General features: G+C 49.4%; 1 pseudogene; it reads right to left on the reverse strand.

Moving 5' to 3' along the window:
* Positions 1 to 1256: 1256 nt before the first annotated feature.
* LOC147990741 (uncharacterized) lies at positions 1257 to 5232 on the reverse strand (annotated as a pseudogene).
* Between the last annotated feature and the right edge of the window lie 13603 nt (positions 5233 to 18835).

An 18835-nucleotide genomic window follows, 5' to 3' on the forward strand; every position in this document is an offset into this window, starting at 1 on the left:
TCGCCGAGCGTCTCTGAATTGGACCAACGGACGAGCACTTGTTCCCTCATCTTGCCCTTCTCCTGGCGCCATCTTGATTGCAGAACTGCCACGGGAACCGCGAGCTCATCATAACAATGAGGTAGCTGAGGTTCAACAGCCATACCCGTGCTCAGGACGCGTCGAAGGAGCGAGACGTGGAAGACTGGATGGATAGTTGCTTGCGGAGGAAGTTGTAGCTTGTAGGCGACATCGTTGATCTTGCCGATGATAGGAAATGGATCGTAGTACTTGAACGCCAGCTTGTGATTTGCTCTTGGTGTGACGGAGGTTTGGATATATGGTTGCAGTTTCAGGTACACTTGATCGCCCACTTCAAACTGACAGAACGATCGCTTCTTATCCACCTGGCTTTTCATCAGCTGTTTTGCTCTGATCAGGTGTTGCTGTAACAGTTCCTGCACCGTATCCCTTTCCTCGAGCCACGAGCTGAGTGCTGGCACTGAACAGGTGTTGTCTGCTGTTATCCCCCAGTGCCATGGCTCGTAACCGAACATAGCTTTGAAGGGCGTCATGCCTATGGCTGAATGGTGTGCGTTGTTGTACCAGAACTGAGCTAACGGGATCCAAAAACTCCACCGCCTGGGATAAGCTTGAGTGAAACACCTCAAGAAGGTTTCCACACACTGGTTAACTCGCTCTGTTTGGCCATCCGTTTGCGGGTGGTTGGCTGTGTTGAGTCTAAGTTGTGTGCCTGTAGCCTTGAAAAGCTCCTGCCAAGAGTGGCTAGTGAACACCGGATCGCGATCTGATACTATTGCTCCCGGGAGACCATGCACTCTGTAGACTTGTTGGATGAAAAGTTGAGCCACCGATGCTGCTGTGTACGGGTGCGCTAGTGGCAAGAAGTAGCTGAACTTGGTTCGCTTGTCTACAATCACCAGGAGACAGTTGAACCGGCTGGATTGTGGGAGGCCGTCCACAAAATCCATGGATATCATATCCCAAGGTTTGTTAGGGATTGGTAACGGCAGCAAGAGACCTGGTGAAGTTGCCCGATCTGGTTTCGCTTGCTGGCATATGACACAACACTGCACGTAGTGTTTGATTTGAACTTTCATTTTGGGCCATGCAAAGAGGCGCCTAACGCGTCTGTAAGTGACTGGGAATCCCGAGTGACCCCCTATTGGGCTGTCATGAAACGCTTGGATTATACGTTGTTGTATGTGTTTTCCTCCTCCTAGCCAAATTCTGCCTCTGAACCGGATGATGCCTTGCTACAGTAAGAACCTGCCTTTGGGATCGTCACTCATAGCCAGCTGTTCCAACAGTTTCTGCGCCTGCGGGTTGTTGTTATAACTGTTGATAACATCTTCTAACCAACTAGGTTGACATGACGTGACCACGGATAGCACCTCCGCTGGACTGGCGCGTGACAAGGCGTCCGCGCCGTTGTTTTCAGATCCCTTCTTGTACTTGATGCGATACTGGAGTCCCAACAGCTTGGTAAAAGCTTTCTGTTGCCATGGTGTGTTCAGCCGTTGTTCCTCCAGGTAAGTGAGGCTCTTCTGATTTGTATATATGATAAATTCTGTGTGTTGCAGATAAGGGCGCCATTGATCTATGGCCACGATGATTGCCAGATATTTTTTTCGTATGTGGACAGACCCTGATATCTTGGACTCAACGCTTTGCTCATGAATGCAATGGGGTGTCCTTGTTGCTGCAGAATTGCTCCAATGCCTGTGTCGCATGCATCTATCTCCACTGTGAAAGGCTGCTCGAAGTTCGACAATGCTAGCACTGGTGCGTAGATTAGGTGCTTCTTCAGGACTTGGAAAGCTGTTTCCGTGATCGGTGTCCACTGAAATGGCACGCCTTTCTTCAACAAATTGAACAGCGGTCGTGCTATCACTCCGAAATTGCGCACAAAACGGCGATAGTACCCTGCGAGACCCAGAAAGCTTCGGACTCCCTTGATGTCCAGCGGTGAGGTCCAGTTGGTAACTGTTGCTATCTTGGCCGTGTCCGTGGCTACCCTGCGAGCACTGGTGACATGGCCTAGGTAGGATACCTGGCTTTGCCCAAACGCACACTTGCTGCGCTTGACTTTCCATTGATCCTTGCGTAGCAGTTCCAACACTTGCCGCACGTGGCACCTGTGCTCCTCTAACGTAGCACTGAAGATTAAGATGTCATCGAAGAAGCATAGCACGCAGACACGTAGCACTGGCTTGAGGGTTGTAGTCAGCCCTTCTATGAAAGTGGGTGGAGCCCCAGCCAACCCAAAGAACAAAACCTTGAACTCGAAGTGCCCCTGATGCATGGAGAATGCCGTCTTGTACTCCTCCCCCGGCGCGAGCCTGATCTGATGATAGCCCGCGCGCAAGTCAAGCTTTGAAAACCACGCTGCGCCATGTAGCTCATCCAGGAGCTCTTCTATAACAGGAACTGGAAACTTGCCGACTACTGTAATGGCATTTAGCTGTCTGTAATCTATACAGAGACGCCAGGTTCCATCTTTCTTCTTAACAAGTATGACTGGAGATGAAAAAGGACTGTTGCTTCGCTGAATGACTCCTAATTTCAGAAGTGCTTCGACTTGAGCTTCTATCTCCGTCTTCTGTTCTGGTTTGTAACGATATTGCCTGGCATTTACTGGCTGAGCTCCAGGTATTAGCGGAATGCGGTGATCGCACGCCCTTCGGGGTGGAAGCCCTACTGGTTCTGCAAACACATTCGGAAATTGGTCCAAGATTTCCTGAATGCATGCTGGAGTTTGCTCCAATTCCTCGTGCTGGTCAGCCACCACACAAAGGTGTATAATGTGTGTGATCGATCCGTTGCTGCACAGATTCTGCAACTGCAAGTTGTTGATGGACTAACAAGTGGTGGAAGCCGCGTCGTGCCCCGTGAGATGAAGCGGCCCTGCTGGAGTGGGAATCTCAATGAAACGAGCACGCCAGTCTACCTGCATCGGGCTGTGTTCCTCTAACCAATCCATGCCGAGTATAACGTCGTACGTGCCCAGAGCCAAAACTTTCAGATCCGTGTAGAATTCGTGCCCTTGAGCATACCACGCGCATTGCGGCGCGACCTCAGTGCAGAACAGTTCTCCCCCATCTGCCACACGCACACGACTTGGTTTAGGCAGAGGTCGAACCCCTGAAAGTCGACTTGCTAAGTTCTCGTTGATGAAGGAATTGGAGCTGCCTGAGTCGATCAGCATGAGTACTTCATGCCCTTGAAGCCACGCTCGCAGCTGAAAAGCTTTGGCCAAGACCCCTCCCGTAACTGCCGAAACTGAGATGGCCATGGCTGTATTCTGAACCTCATCCTCGGAGCTCATTTGAGTGTCGACGAAACTGTCAAGGCCGAAGATATCCAGCAGCTCCTCAACTACATGCAGCTGCACTGTGGTGGGGCATACATGATCGTGCCCCCATCGTTCGCCGCACTTAAAGCATAGCCCCCGAGCTCGTCGGTAATCATGGAGGGACTTGAGCTTGGACGCGTCAGCGCGGGCCGCGTCTGTACCACGACGATCTGCTGCCTGCGCCGCTGGTACCGATCGCCCCGGAGGTGGGGGAAGTGGCATGGGAGTGCCTCCCCGCTGAGGCGCCTCTGGAGGTCGTGGAAGACTGCCGAACGCGCCTTCGGACACCTCTTCCTGAAGCAGTGCAAGCGCGCAGGCGGTATCCAGATCCGGCGGCCTCTGAACGAGCACCACTGCTCGAATATCCTTCCTCAGCCCCTCGACAAAACGAGTCAAGAAGTAGAAAGGATGAATCGTGTCAGAATATGATGATAAATGGTTGATGATCAATTCAAATTGCTCTATGTAATGTGCTACAGACGAAGTTTGGCGGACAGTATAGAACTGCCTGATCAGCGTCTGATGCCGATCGCGACCAAACCGGGTACAGAGTAAGGCAGTAAAAGCATCCCAATCAAAATCTGCAAGTCTTTTTTGTATGGATTGAAGCCAGATGGCGGCCGACCCCGAGAAATTCAGGGCCGCCATGGGTACCCAGAACGAAGGTAAGATGCCAAACATTTGGAAGTACTGCTCGCACATAGTTTTCCACAAATTCGGGTTGTCGCCCGAGAACTGCGGAAATGCAATGGATGGGTGGGATTGACCCAGTCCAGACAGGAGTTGACTAGCATGAGCAAACGGCGAGAGCGCGGGCGGAGACGCTGATAGAGAGGGGAACGGACCTGTTGCCGGGGGTGGCGGCGGTGTCTGTAAGAACACCGCGGCGTTCCCCGTGGCAAATTGAAGACGCAGTGGCCACTGGGCCCTGGGATGTCGCTGCCCGCGCCGCCACCAGCCCCCATGAGGACGCTGGTCGTCGCAGAAGGGCCCGACTTCTGAAGCGTAGCTTGAGGGTCCTCGTCCCTCATAGAGGACGGCGGTTGCGCCATCTGGAGCGCCGCCACCGCATCGCCGAGATCAGCGACCCGCTTCTCCAGATCCGGACGCCAATTTACCAAGTCATCGATCTTGGCCGTGGAAGCCTGGATCTCCGTGATTGCCTTGTTCTGGGCCTTGAGGGTGTTGTCGAGCCGCTCGAGGAAGGCCTCGATTGCAGGATCCATGGCGACCAGGTGTGTGCGAGCTTGGCGTAGACCTCGGGTCTCGATGAGCTGCGCCAGGATGCAGCGGAGGGGAATTACTGGTCTCTGATACCAGATGTGAGGGTATTGGTAGATACTGTCTCGATTACTAGTAGCAATCACTTGCGGATACAAGTTTGGTGGCGATTACAGGAACGATACAAGAATTTGGTAGCTAGGGTTCGACGCGAGACAGGAAGAGGAAAGGGGAAAAGAGCCAAGCCGCCGTTGCCGTGATCCTCCGGATGACCCTAGGACGCTGTCGCTCCTCTCCTCAAGTAGTTTCCAGGACGGGCTTCAGTTAACCCACGCTGGGCCGGAGACGCGTGGGTTGGGCTTCCTAGGCCGGGCCGCACGTGGAGCTGTGGGGACCTGCACGTTGGGGTTGCCTTGCGGGCCGGCCCTGTCAGGGACGCTGACACTCGGCGGCTTGGGGGCGCGGCGTGACACAACCCTAAACTTCCATGCTCAATCTTCTATATGTTGCCGTTGAAACTTCTTTAATCCTGACTGTTGAACTTCGTAGTTGACGTGAATTCTTCCATACCGGCTCTTGCTGATCCGGCGGGTCATAGCTTCTCGATCCCCGAGGGATCCCTTCAAGAACTCAACACCATCGTGCGCAGGCTCCATGGTGAGCGTCAACTGTCGTGGAATTGTCATGGTAGATGTCCTTAGTGTCAGGACTTAGTCGCGAGGCCAACGTATCTATGTGGTAGCTTGAGAGGGGTTGAACGGGACGAGAGACGCGATGTTTTACCAAGGTTCGGCCCTCATGGTGAAGGTAAAAGCCTACATCCTGCTTCATTGATATTGATGATGATGATCACAATTACACTTGTTTGTCTAACCTTAACTTATCAAACTTGTGAAAAACTGTCCCCCTTGGGATGCCCTGCCCCTCCTTATATATGTTGAAGGGGCGGCTTACATGACTAGTCCTATTAGGATTAGGATTACAAGTGGAGTCCTAGTCTTGCTTCCTTTGTGGGAGAATATTCCTTATGCCTTTCATCTTAAGCCGGCCCACCATAATACGAGTCGGCCTTCCATGAATCGCCTGTTGGGCCACCGGGTCTTGTCGCCCTCTGAACCGTCTGCCGGGTCACCAATGAGTCACCTGACTCGGCCGGGTCATCAGTGAGTGGAGAGATCCAGGCGGGTCACTTGGTGAGTCGCCAAGTCACGGCGGGTCACCAGTGAGTCGCCAAGTCTGGCCGGGTCATACCGCGGGGTATATCCCCGATGGGAGGTCTAGGTCCTTATTAGATCAACCAATCTTATATCCAAACTCTCAGTAGCAGTCTCTTACACCATTGTAATCATATGCACGAGGTATCTCCTCACCATGAATAATAAGAAGAAGGAAGACGTAGGGTATTACTCTTCGGAGGCCCGAACTTGGGTAAATTGTGTGTGCAGACTCCGTCCGGTACTTTCGATCTCATCATGAACCCTACCGAGGGATCTGACAGTATTTCTTTCTGTCATACACCACCTCTTGGGCATGCACTAACACTCGGTGTAGGTACATAGGGTGTGTGGTCTGTGGCGGTGATACATAACCATTTGGTTAAACTGGTTTGTATGAGATTTGCCAGGAGCAAACCATTTCTGTTGGAAAAATGGCTGACAAAAACTGGGAACTATTTCGAAGATGGTTAACTATCTACTAGATGATTCAGTTAAAAAGGCTGAGAAGGATGCTATTACCTGTGGAAGTGAATGATGAGGGGAGGATACCCCTATTTGAGTCTGGAATAATGAGAAAAAGTTTACTGTGAAATCAGTTTGTAACCACTTGTTTGACATGTACCTAGACAGGTCATTCAAACACCTGCGGAAAGCTAAGATTCCGCTGAAGATCAAAATTTGGTTGTGACTAATATGGCATAACGTTATAGCAACAAAAGATAATAGATCAAAGGAAAATGGACAGGTGACCCTTTGTGTCAATTATGTCATGAGAATGAGGATATCAGACACCTCTTTTGAGGGTGTTCTGCTGCCAAATATTTCTTGGGGGTATTATGTAAGAGCTTAGGCTCTATATCCAGGCCTACATGTTTTACACAATATTTCTGGTGGTTCTCTCATTTTATTCCACGAAGCAAAATTATTCATATAGTGGGGTTGGCAGCTCTATGTTGGGCTATCTTGAAGCTTAGGAATAGAGCACCCTTTGGTAACAAACTTGTGAAATCTCCAGCTGAATTTGTATGTTGTGCTTGTTGTTTACTATGATACTGGGTAGGGATGCAAAATGAGAAGGACAAGAAGATTGTGGAACGAGGAGTTGATCTGTTGCAGCATGTGGCGCTAGAGATGCATGTTGATGTGCCTGCGTCGTGGAATGATGAAGCCCTGCTACTAAGAGCGGACATGGAGACACAAGCTGGGGGAACGACAAGGGATACTAAGATCGAGGGAAATGAAGATGAAGAAGTTGTCGCATAGATCAGAGGATATAATGTGTTTCTGTTTTGCTCCCTTTTTGGTGAAGATGTGCGCGTTGTGATGAGCCCTTATGGCTTAGATGGATGGGGTTGTTCTTAGACTCTTGTCTCTGGCTGTTTAGAGTATTTTGTATCCCACTCTCCCACTAGCGGTGCATCCGGTGGCTAAGCCATTGCTTTTGGACCCTGAGACTGTGGTTTTTGGTGGTCTATCATTGTCTTTTAACTTTGTTTGCGCTATGAACACTTTTTGAATTGTGTTCCGTTATCTGATGATAGTGGAACCGGACCCATCTCTGGATCATATGGAAAAAGAAAAGAAAAGGTAATATCACGACCAATCATTTACGGATGTTGGGCGACACTTTCTTCCATGCTATAACCATCTGAGCCCAGCTATCTAAGGTAAGAAACACACTTAAGAGCTCACCTCCTAATTCGTTGAGAAAGTCATTCATGGACTCGCTCTCCCAAGCTCATTGAGGTAGGGCATCGAAGGTCGACTTCTTTTAAAAGACCATGTCAGATGCCTCTGAGCCCCATCTTGGCTGCCACCAGGCAAATTTGAATGGCACACTGTTACTGGTTATAGGACATAAAGCTTTGAACATATGAGTGAAATCGACCAACGAAGAAATAATTTGGCTATGCACATAAGTCAATGAGCGAGTCACAACTTCTTTGGTAGGTAGTTAGAAAACCATCAATGGTATCTTTTGTACCCATTAACCATGCATCCAATAAGTGATAGGGCGACTAACTCAATCTATTATAAATGGATTATCACAAGAAGGCAACATGAACTCGTGAGAGAGAAGAAAACATGGATAGAGATGAGTCTGCCTTTTTTAGGCACATTCTTCATAGGCTTTTGCAATGATCCATCTAGGACTATGCCATTGTTCCACTAGGAGGAGGAAGATAAGAAGAACCCAGTCATAGGAAGAAGTGCCGAAACCGTGGCCCATTGAGGATGAAATTCACCAGCTTTCTTGAGTCCTTCCATGCACTGGATGACCCTCTAACAAATTAATTGTGCAGATGTCTACCCTAGGCTCGAGCTAGCTCCTAGGCCTCATCTACCAACCAAATCCCGGCGTTGGCCACGTGGAAGGAAGAAAAAGGAAGAAGAAAAACCATGGAGAAAGACTTTCATGTGGGGTCTAACTCATTTGAAGAGTTGAGTTTTGTAAGAAAGACTAGGTGCAAAACAAAGTTACAATCGCCCAAAATTTATGAAACTAAAGAATAAGAGGTAATTTATGGGTAAAAGAAGGGCTAGAGATGCTCTAATGCTGTCATGACGACTGCTATAAACAATATGTCAATAATGGGCCATTATGTAGTAACTAGACACCAGATAATTTGTATCGTACTTATATAGCAGTTAAATCATTATTTTTGTGAAAGAATCTATTGATATATTTATAATCAATCATGGTAGTATAGAGAATACCAGAGTTAATATAAATTACAATCAGGTCTATGCACCATATAGTGCTGTCTACAAGCACTGGTGCAACCTAACGGCGAGCCGACATCATCGCCCCTCTCTCACTGAAGACAAACAAACCCTATTGTATTATACAGTCGATAGTTGTCATGCCAAGGCCCCATAGGATCAACACAACAAAACAACAATCATCACTGAAGACATCATCGCCCCTCTCTCACTGAAGACAAACAAACCCTGTTGTATTATACAGTCGATAGTTGTCATGCCAAGGCCCCATAGGATCAACACAACAAAACAACAATCATCACTGGTGAAGAGAGTCGTAGATCAGAATCAAACATGTAAACACCTAAACGAAAACAAATGAAGACTTGATCTAAACAGACCCATCAAACATAAGCACCAACTGAATCTTTCGAGATCCGACGAACACACAAATTCGCACGCCCTCTGATGATGTTAGACACACCATCAGAACAGAGATCAAACGTGAAGAACATTATTCCTACTAAAGGGTATTATTGTCGTCACACCACCACAACAAAGGTATTAAACTTAACAAAAACAAGAATGGGTTCCTTCCCGTTGATGGGGGGCGAGGTCTTCTGCGCCTCCACAGCCAAAGGCCATCAAAAACAAGGCGGACCAGCGGTCGCACGGACGAAGGATGATGAAACCTTATCGCTTAGCAGTTAAATAATTTATGAGACCATAATTAAGCATCTCTTGGTACGCATCACATGGTACTCTCATCGTGACGACATGGGTTCAGCTGGAGTGATGGACGGCGATGGACCATCCCTCCTCAGCGTATCGGCGTTGCTCCCATCATCAGCTACCACCCATTGATCACACGTTTTCACATAGGATAGGCCGGCGCGCCTGAGCCGGTGAGCACTCCTACTCCGTATCTACATAGGGGGCCCGTCTACATGTCCCTTTCTCCCCGACCAGGAAGGATCACCGTTGCAATCTTCGTATCGGATCTTGCTCTCGTCCTCTTCGCGTGAAAGGCGCCGCACGAGGCCGTGCAGTCACCATCTTGTCGGCCCAGCTCCTAAGTTACGCCCTCGCCTCCGTCATGGCCACCCGCGCCATACAATCGCGGTCGAGGCTGCCGCGAAAGCCACGCACACACCAAACACGCGAAACAAAATTAAGCTGCCGGCCGCTGTCACATGAAGCGACGTCCCAGGTGTACGGATCCGGCTATTTCCAGGCAAACCGCTCGGGGACGAGCACCGCGCCCGATGTATCGTCGGCGTCGCCGTTTGTACAAGTCTGTGCGTCCGGAGATGGGCAGGGAAATTCCGTAAAGAGAATTCTCCTGTACGAGCAAGAGTCTGAGTGGATGGAACAAAAATGCGCAGTACGTTTGACTGTGCAGGCAGGATGACTGGGACGGCGTCACGACGGAGGATTAGTGGTCGTGAACAGGTTGCGGCACGATGATCTCATGAGTTAGTATGACGGTGATCATAAGAGGAGAGGGTTTGACGCCTTGTCCATAGAAACGCCCGTAAATGTCCAGCTTTTAGAGAGAGAGAGAAATAAAATAGTTTAAATATACAATATTATTTTTGGACACATGTACTAATTGTCCACATGAAACGTCCGTAAATACTCTATCAAAGCACCTACAGCCGGACTTCCCAAACCCGTCTCAAACACTCGGGCGAAAGGCTCGGTCACTGACCACGAAATTTCGGCCCACATAGATGCATCAAACTGGCCTCAGACGTTGGGCTGACCGACATCCCTCATATCTAACCCAAATATGGAGTGGATATGGGGGCGTCCGGGCGCGTCCGCCACGTCGGACCCGGCCCATACTGGCCCATCCGACCCCACATATATTCCTCATTCGCTCACCGGAGCAAACTCTAGCCACTCCCCTTCGCCGCCCTAGCTCACCAACGGCGATCACCGGTCGTCTCCGGCATGACGGGCAGCGGATCTGACTCCAACCAGTCTAGATCCGTCGAGTGAGGTGTCATCCCGTGCAGATTGGAGGAGGCAATGGTCGTCCGCATTGCACTCCGCTCCCGAATGGACAACGCCTGGCCGACGGCAGGATCTATCTGGCACGACTCCATAGTGTCGGCTCAAAGGGCGCTCGGATCCTCTGGGGCTAGATCATTGCAGTCCTGGCAGCCTTCAAATCTCTCCTTCCTCATCTCCGGTCGGGTAGAGTATGAGTCCCACCGGGACCGTAGTGCCCACCGTGGGAAGGAGAGGATAAGAACTGCCGAGGCCCGAGTCACTGCAGATATGGCGGCGACGGAGGCGGCTAATGCGGTGGCGCGGCCGGCCGCAGAGGAGGAAACCATTCGCTCCTGCATTGTGAAGAAGCGGCAGCGGAGGAACACGCGTGCCCTCGCCCGAGAGCAGAATCGGTCGGTCTGTGCCATGGCCGGACTGCCACCGAAGGAGGACACCTTCGGCGATGAGCAAATCTGGCTCAATCCCTACTACGTCTTTGGCCGGTACTTCCATGACAAGGACGACAAGGGCACCGGGAAGGGCAAGGGCAGCCGTGGATGATCTTCTCCACCATAGTCAAATATGTCAAATTTTGGTAGTCTGATGTCATGTTTAGTGATATAGTAGCCTGTAACACCCCCAGTGTCATGCTACAGTAACCCTCTGTGATTAAACTAATTATTTTCCAAACATTGCTTAATCACCTTTGTTCAATATCCCATTTGAAATTCCAGTCAATTCAAATTCAAGTGAAGTTTGAAGTTGCTCAAAAGTTGCTGGAAAAATGTTCATCATTTGTCAAAAATTCTATAACAATTATTTGTTAAAGAACACAACGTCACTTTTGTGCAAAGATGAGCATTAGCAATTATAACAGCACCAATTCAGCATTTTTAAATGCTATTCTATTTATGAAAAATACCAAATGAATTCTTTTGGTCTCCAAAATATTTGTAGCACTGTCTAAGATCACTAGGGAATAAAAGGGGCACTTCCCATATTTTTTTCTAAGTAAATAGCATGCCCAATGTTTTCTTACCCATCTCTATTTATTAAATAAAAAATCAGAAAGCAAAGAAGAAGAAAAAGAAGAAGGAAAAAGCCCTTGTGCACTTGGGCCATCATCTCCACTGTACCAGGCCCAGCCACCAACTGGCTCCTCGTTCAACCTCCTGTTTACAGGAGGCTCGGTGGCTGCCGCACGCACGCGTCCACGCCTCGAATCAGGCACGTGCAGGCCATCCGCTGCATCCCCGATGTTCTACATGTGCTTTCCAACCGCCCCGGGAACCCTAGATCGCCCCACCCACTCTCTCTCGCTCGCGCTCACCCTTAATCCCCACTGCCCGAGCGCGCCCGCCGCCGTCCTCCGTCGTCATCGCGGCCACCGGCGGCCCCGTGCCCGATGATACTGTCCGCGAGCTTCGCCGAGATCGACACCTTCTCCTGGTGGCCCTAGGTGGAGCCAGAGGGCCCTGCAGCGTCGTTTCCCCTTCGTTCGCATCTTCGACCACTACAAATCGTCGTCGTCGATCCGTCATCTCCACCGCGCTACAAAGCTTCCACGGGCCACCTTGAGCCGCTCGGTGAGCTCCGTCACCTCTTCCTTTTCCTCATTTAGCTTGCTGCGCCCGTAGCTCGCCGCTTCTACTATGGCCGAACATAGCGTCGCCGTCAAGCTCCTCTTCATGGCCACGCTCGCCGATGAGCTCGTCCGAGCTCGCAGTCGTGCTCAGCACGCGCGTAGGGCCCCATAGCGCTAGCTAGCTCGCTCCGTCGTGCAGTGTATCGCCGGATCCGCCCATGCCCGAACTCCGGCGCCGCCTCCGTCGCTCGCTGTCGCCGTCTCCGGCTGTTCCCGGTCAAAACACCGCCGCAGATCGACGCGCGAGCGAGTGCTGGTTCGAACGCACTACGCCGCGCGGCAAATGGTCGCTTGAGGCCGTTTTCCAGCGAGATCCGAGCGCGCCGCCGTGTTTGGCGTCGCCGGCGTTGAGCCGCCAGCCACCATCGACGTGGTCTGGGTCACTACCAGCGGGCCCCGCAGGCCCCGTTGACTGGGTTCAACATGCTGACTGGGCAGCCCAGTCCCACTGACATGTGGGCCCTACGCTAATTAAACAGGTTTTATAAATAAATAAAATGTCAATTAATCTATTAATTAGTTTTTATCACTAATTAGTCATTGACTAATGGGGCCCACACCCCTAATTAGTACTGTTAGTCAAATTAATCCACTGTTAGTGCCACAGTCGCTGACATGTGGGACCAACTGGACTCACTGGTCAGGTTTGACCTGTTGACTGCTGACGACATCAACACGTCATGCTGGCGTCATATTCCATTTATGTTAATATAAATAATTTCAAAAATTGTTATAAACTTTAGAAATTCGTAGAAAATAAACCGTAGCTCGTATCGAAAAACTTTATATATGAAAGTTGCTCAAAACGACGAGACGAATCCGAATACGCCCTCCTCATAGTTGTCACATGCCCCTAGCATGTTGAACATGGAACCGTCCCCTCTCTTTTCATCTGTGCGGAAAATGTCAAACGCCGAAAAAAACCCTCCAGATGTTTTCCCTCTCCGTCTGCAACGTCTAGCACTGCGTTAGTTCACCCCTAACACCGTGTATTACCATGTTATTCTTTATGATGCTTTGTTTGTTTTATATTTATTGTTTCTTCCCCCTCTTCTCTCTGGTAGACCCCGAGACCGATGCTGCCCCTGTGATCGACTACGGTTCCGACGACCCTTCTTCCTTTGCAGCAGAGCTTCCAGGCAAGCCCCCCCTTGATCACTCTGATATCGTCCATTCCATTCTCTCTCATGCTTGCATTAGATTTTGCTATTGTTATTGTTTGCTCCTATTCTGATGCATAGCCTGTTTTTACTACCTGCTTTCATACCTTACCTGTTTATTCTAAACTGCTTAGTATAGGCTGGATAGAGATCCATCAGTGACCCCCACCTTGTCCCAGTTGCCCCGCTCTATGTTCAATGACTCGATCAACTTGATCAACGTCTAGGCCCCGACACCGCACATCACCCCCCCCTTAGTTGTACGACTCTACAGAGTTACTATTGAGTGCCGAGGGTGATACCTCGTTTGCACTTCTAATGTTAACCCTATAGTGTAGCTATTCGGTCGTGTAATCGAGGGTGATTCCTCCTTCACCACTCCCGATAACGACTCTGTCGTGCAACCCCTCAAGTGTGGACCAACGAGGGTGATTCCTCCAAGTCCACCTTGATGGTTACATCAAGTGGGAGTCCATCAAGGGTGATTCCTCAGGGTTTCCCCCTTGCTGTTTTAGACACACGGTTACTTTGACTTACCACAGAACCATGATGACATCGAGTCGGCCCCGAGGGGTACCCGTGAGTGATGTGAAGTCGGGTTGATCTGGAGGATACCCTCAAGTTTTCCACGCGGCGCGGCCGGGCATTCTTAGCCCTTGCCGCAAGTCCATGAGACGGGGCGACGGGACCACATATCGTGGATTATTGATCGTTACGGCACTACCAAGACATTAACGGTTTGGATATTTGATCCGAGTAGGCCTCTGGCCTCTTTCGCACTAACCACCACACGGGAATAAGTATGGGCACTCTGCGTCGTATGTATCAGCCGAAAGCTCAACGGACGTCAGTGATGGAGCGGCGCGCGCCGGGTTGGACTGGAACGCCTCGCCTTGTATACGGGGGGCTAGGTCTGCTCACCAAACGCGTACGCAATGTGCAGGAGTGCAAAGGGAGATGGGCCCAAGACCCCTGCGCGCTTAGGATGTAGAATAGCATGCTGGCCTCTCTGACGAGCCTAGGTAGGACTGCGGTGTGTTGATCAGCCGAGGGCGGTCATGACCTGATGGTGTGTCTGGCCGAAGTTGATCGAGCGTGTTGGGTAAATTGGTGCACCCCTGCAGGGAAGTATTTTATCTATTAGAATAGTCGTCTCCACGGTAACGGAAGCTCGGAGTGTATCCCGGTCGATACAACTAGAACTTGATGCTGAGGCATGTAGTGGAAATGATGGATCCGGGATTGTTTTCTCGCCGGGAGTCGAGGAAGTGATCTCTGGGCGATGTCACAACATACTTACTAGTATTATAATATGCCACTCTTATCTCTTCTGATGCTGCAAGATGCTTGGAGCTGCTTGAAGATGCTAGTCTTCGATAGGCTAGGCTTTCCCCTTCTCTTCTGGCATTCTGTAGTTCAGTCCACAGATACTACCCATTTCATTGATACTGATGCATATGTAGTGTAGATCCTTGCTTGCGAGTACTTTGGATGAGTACTCACGATTGCTTTACTCCCCTTTTCCACCTCTTTCCATTCTTCCCGGATGCTGCAACCAGATGGTGGAGCCCAGGAGCCAGACGACACCACCGACGACTACTACTACCCCGAGGGTGCCTACTACTACGTGGAGGCCGCCGACGACCAGGAGTTGTTGGTGAACACAGTAATTTCAAAAAAAATCCTACGCACACGCAAGATCATGGTGATGCATAGCAACGAGAGGGGAGAGTGTCGTCTACGTACCCTCGTAGACCGTAAGCAAAAGTGTTATGACAACGCGGTTGATGTAGTCGTACGTCTTCACGATCGGCCGATCTAGCACCGAAGGTACGTCACCTCCGCGATCTGCACACGTTCAGCTCGGTGATGTCCCGCGAACTCACGATCTAGTAGAGCTTCGAGGGAGAGTTTCGTCAGCACGACGACGTGATGACGGTGATGATGATGCTACCGGAACAGGGCTTCGCATAAGCACTGCTACAATATAACCGAGGTGGATTATGGTGGAGGGGGCACCGCACACAGCTAAAAGATCAATGATCAACTTGTGTGTCTATGGGGTTCCCCCCTCCCCCGTATATGAAGAAGTGGAGGAGCGGAGGGCCGGCCCTCTACTATGGCGCGCCCTGGGGAGTCCTACTCCCACCGGGAGTAGGATTCCCCCTTCCAAGTAGTAGGAGTAGGAGAGAAGGAAGGGGAAGAGAGAAGAGAAGGAAGGAGGGGGCGCCGCCCCTCCCCCTAGTCCAATTCGGACTAGGCCTTGGGGCGCGCAGCCTGCCCTAAGCAACCCCTCTCTCTTCGCTAAAGCTCAATAAGGCCCATATACTCCCCGGCCAGTTCCCGTAACTCTCCGGTACTCCGATAAATACCCGAACCACTCAGAACCTTTCTGATGTCCGAATATAGCCTTCCAATATATCGATCTTTACGTCTCGAACATTTCGAGACTCCTCGTCATGTCCCTGATCTCATCCGGGACTCCAAACAACCTTCGGTACATCAAAACACATAAACTCATAATACCGATCGTCACCGAACGTTAAGCGTGCGGACCCTACGGGTTCGAGAACTATGTAGACATGACCGAGACTCATCTCCAGTCAATAACCAATAGCGGAACCTGGTTGCTCATATTGGCTCCCACATATTCTATGAAGATCTTTATCGGTCAAACCGCATAACAACATATGGTGTTCCCTTTGTCATCGGTATGTGAAAGTGCAACTATCCCTGGGTGGTTTTGGTAATTCCTAACAACATATAGATCATTGAGCTAATGCTATTTGAAGATAAATTTTTCAGGAAAGCTCAATGATTGGCATGGCATGGATTAGAAAGTGGACCCCTCAAAATGCTAAGGACAAAAGATTGGCTCAGGCTCAAAGCACAAGACTCTACATCTTACTTTTTAGTGATCCAAGATCACATTGAGTCCATAGGAAAAGCCAATACTAATAAAAGGGGGTGAGGTGTTGCTTAATGAGTTACTTGCTCAAAATGCTTAGTGATATGCTCCCAAAACCCTCAACTAATTTCTCATATCCACATATGTCCCAAACCAAAAGTCAAACTCGGCCCCACCGAAATCTTCTATCCGGCGCCACCGCATTCACTTGACATAGCCACTGCCAGAAACCCTAGTCGCTTCTGTCTCACCGATAGGGATCTTGGTCTCACCGAGATGGGATTGCAAACTCTCGGTTTCCCTTCGTAACGTTACAATCCAACCGAGATGGGCGATTGGTCCCACCGAGATTGCAATGCAAACTCTCTGTTTCCCCTTCGTAACGTTTCGGTCTAACCGAAATGAGCGAATCGGTGCCACCGATTTTGCCTGACCAACTCTCTGTTTGTCTATTACCAAAATCGGTCCCACCGAGTTCGTGTAATCGGTCTCACCGAGATTACGTTGTGCCCTAACCCTAATGGAATCGGTCCCACCGAGTTGATCATGCCGGTCCCACCGAAAATCCCAACGTTCACATTTTGAACTAAATCGGCCTGGCCGATTTTTATGATTCGATCCCACCGAGTTTGGTGATTTGTGTGTAACGGTTAGATTTTGTGTGCAGGCTATATATACCCCTCCACGCACTCTTCATTAATGGAGAGAGCCATCAGAATATGCCTACACTTCCAACATACATTTTCTGAGAGAGAACCACCTACACTTGTGTTGAGGTCAAGATATTCCATTCCAACCACATAAATATTGATCTCTAGCCTTCCCCAAGTTGCTTTCCACTGAAATCATCTTTCTACCAAATCCAATCCTATGAGAGAGACTTGAGTGTTGGGGAGACTATCATTTCAAGCCCAAGAGCAAGGAGTTCATCATCAACACACCATCTATTGCGTTTTGGAGAGTGGTGTCTCCTAGATTGGTTAGGTATCACTTGGGAGCCTCCGTCAAGATTGTGGAGTTGAACCAAGGAGTTTTTACGGGCAAGGAGATCGCCTACTTCGTGAAGATGTACCCTAGTGAGGCAAGTCCTTTGTGGGCGATGGCCATGATGGGACCCTTTATGGGTGGTTGCTTCTTCGTGGACCATTCATGGGTGGAGCCCTCCGTGGACTCACGCAACCGTTACCCTTCGTGGGTTGAAGTCTTCATCAACATGGATGTACGATAGCACCACCTATCGGAATCACGCCAAAAATCTACGTGTCTACATTGTGTTTTCTCCCTCCAAACTCCTCCCTTTACCTTAATATGCAATTGTTTTACATTCTGCTGCTATACTCTTAGAATTGCATGTGTAGGTTGATTACTTGAATTGTGCTAAGTTGCTAAAATCTGCCAAGACTTAAAATTGGGAAAATGCTAGATTTTTATTTGGTCAAGTAGTCCAATCACCCCGCTCTAGACATACTTTCGATCCTACAAGTGGTATCAGAGCTTTGATCTCCATTTGCTTTGATTTCCATAGATTTCGGTGATCACAGCCTTGGTTTCACAACCTAGAAGGGTATGGTGTCTAGTGAGGGAAATTACCACCGTAGAGGTCCTTACTTTGATGGTACTAATTTTGCTAGTTGGAAGCATAAGACGAAAATGCATATTCTTGGACATAACCCGGCCATTTGGGCTATTGTGTGTATTGGCTTGCAAGGTGAATTCTTTGATGGGAGAGAACCAAACCGTGAAGCTACCGCGGCAGAGTTGAAGATTCTCCAATACAATGATCAAGCTTGTGATATTCTCTTCAACGGATTGCGCCCTGAAGAATTCAACAAAATCAACCGTCTTGAGAATTCAAAGGAAATTTGGGATACTTTGATTGATATGCACGAAGGTACCAACTCCATCAAGGAATCCAAATTGGATGTTCTTCAAAGTCAACGTGACAAGTTCAAAATGAAGGATGGTGAAGGTGTCGCTGAAATGTACTCTAGGCTTGCTCTCATCACAAATGATATTGCCGGCTTAGGAAGTGAAGAAGATCCTAAGAGCCTTGGATGGAAAATATGATACCATGTGCACATTGATCCAAATGGTGCCCAATTACAAAGATCTCAAGCCAACGGAAGTCATTGGAAGAATTGTTGCTCATGAGATGTCACTCAAGGATAAGGAAGAGCTTCACAACAAGTCAACTGGTGCTTATAAAGCCTCATGTGATGCTCTCACATCATTAAGTGAGAAACAGACCTTCAACAAAGAATTGAGCCTAATGGTGAATGTAACACCCCGGATGTAACTTTCCCTATTTGTACTCCAACTCTTGCCGTTTCCGGCGTTAAGTTATTTTATTCCCTCGGGTTCGGGTTTTTGTCTCCGTGTGTTGTTATCATTGTCATGCATCTCATATCATGTCATCATGTGCATTGCATTTGCATACGTGCTCGTCTCAGGCATTCGAGCATTTTTCCCGTTGTCCGTTTTGCATTCCGGCGCTTCGTTCTCCTTCGGTGGTCATTTCTAGCCTTCTTTCGTGTGTGGGGATTAAACATTTCCGGATTGGACCGAGACTTGCCAAGCGGCCTTGGTTTACTACCGGTAGACCGCCTGTCAAGTTTCGTATCATTTGGA

The sequence above is a fragment of the Triticum urartu genome, chromosome 1A (assembly GCF_056163025.1).
Source record: "Triticum urartu cultivar PI428250 chromosome 1A, HENAU_Tu73, whole genome shotgun sequence".
Classification (NCBI taxonomy): Eukaryota; Viridiplantae; Streptophyta; class Magnoliopsida; order Poales; family Poaceae; genus Triticum; species Triticum urartu.